This window comes from Echinococcus granulosus, assembly GCF_000524195.1.
Source record: "Echinococcus granulosus chromosome Unknown EG_S00146, whole genome shotgun sequence".
NCBI lineage: Eukaryota > Metazoa > Platyhelminthes > Cestoda > Cyclophyllidea > Taeniidae > Echinococcus > Echinococcus granulosus.
The window spans coordinates 184,308-185,719 of NW_020170526.1; positions in this window are offsets into that span (position 1 = coordinate 184,308).

The window sequence follows — 1,412 nt, forward strand, 5'->3', positions numbered from 1 at the left end:
CTTCAGGGAGGACTTTGGGAGCTACACTGACGGATGAACCCATTTCAGGTGAAAAGCAACTTCGATCTGGTCCTTTTGCTAGTGTATTTCAGCACCAGAGAAGGAAGACATTTACTTTGGATAAATGAAGCTGGAAGGCTCACCACAGAAGATTTACAAAACCGCCTGTTTTCGGCAATTGCCCAAATTTATGCTTTGCACAATAAACCGACCAGGTGTCAAGAAATTGAAACCAAGATTAATAATGACATGGCTTAGGTTCCTAAGCGAGACATTTTATACTAGTACAGGTAAGCACAAAATTCCCCTTCTAGTGGACTTTTAGACAAACGTTTGTACAAAAAGTGATTCACAGGCGGAAAATCACCCAACCTTTACCACCTCTCCTTCAATAAATAAATAAATACACTTTTAATAGATTTTGCTTTACAGAGGAAGTGATATTTTGAAATCCCAACCAGAACAACAGCATGCAATGTCTCGTGGTTGATTGTGTTCCACACAAGCACTTGCTGAGACCAAAGCGAAAGAGCAACCACGGGGAGCATTGGGAACAGCGCTTGAAAGAAGAGGGGTGTGCAATGACTTAACATTTGTTCTAGAGTAAATTTGAATACGCGAAATCTCCCTTTTCCTTCGTTCTTTCAATGGTATAACCGAAAAGCCATTCTTATGACAGTCCAGTCCCCATTCGCGGCAGGAATGGACCACTCTTCTGAATCGGCATACTTATTTAATGTTTCGGGGAATACCTGTTATAGAGTATGTTTAAACCCAAAGGTTTTCCTAGGCATATGCTTGAAATTTAGGTAACAATTTAAAATTCCGATTAATTGGGTGTCTGGCCACGCAGGCACTTCTTCCCTAGGAGATTATGCTCCCGCTCTGGTGGCTGACCTACAGGGTATGCCAATGACCTTCCGACAATGCTGTACCTTAGTAAAATGTAATCATTCACAGTACTTTGGCTTTTTACGACTTCCAGGAGGTCTTAGGGAGCTAAAATAATGCATAATGAATGAATATATAACCACCGGATAAAATAAATGATTTGAGAAAAATTAAGGATAAAATTTAAGTTGGTAATTAAAGGCTTGGTGTCTAAACAACAATGGAAACTTGCTAAAATTTTTCGACAGGTCATGGCTCCCGAAAATGGCAGTTGCTATTGATAATGCTATTAAACAGAAACGCTATTTTTATCCACTTACCTGCAGTTTGAATAAGAAATTGTGAAAAACAGTGCCCTGCATTGGAAATTCTAGATGAAATAAGTACTTCAAAAACAACAACACTGGTTATATCGTATTGTAATGATGTGAGATTTAAATCAACAGCGTGCTTAGCTCTGAACACTCTTCAGGCTCTTCAGGTTGGATCGTGACCCTTCGGCTACGCCCCAAGCCTCTCAG